Source organism: Zeus faber (assembly GCF_960531495.2).
Source record: "Zeus faber genome assembly, chromosome: 15".
Lineage (NCBI taxonomy): Eukaryota > Metazoa > Chordata > Actinopteri > Zeiformes > Zeidae > Zeus > Zeus faber.
Genome location: NC_137194.1, coordinates 18,579,812 through 18,580,285, shown reverse-complemented (window position 1 = coordinate 18,580,285; position 474 = coordinate 18,579,812).

Sequence of the window (474 nt, the reverse complement as noted above, 5' to 3'; positions counted from 1 at the left end):
GATCGCTAAACCTCATTCAAGGTTAAAATGAAATTAAATGAAGAGAATAAATAAATAAATAAATACATATATCAATTCTTAGCAAACAGCATTGCTTCTCACTGGTGACATTTGTAAAATAACGTGTTTATTATCGGCCCGTGTTATGAGACAAGCAGGTTTTATATGGGAGATGCCTCCACACCAGCGGGGTGATGGAGAGTGAAACGTCCAGGAAGCGCCCTCTGTGCGTTACACTACTTTGTCCGTGTGTAAAAAAAAAAAAAATCACAAAATCACAAAAAGACAGTTTATTAACGAGTCCGCTCGGCCGCCCGCCGATTCGAGAGACCAATGCGAATGATCCCGTTTTTAAATATTCGTCTTCGCCGATTTGACGCGGTGACCCAGATGGCCATGCTGCGCCGCCGAAACTTTTTAATAACGACGATCAGTTTGCACGCACCGCTCGTCGTGAAGACGGAGCTATTCGAT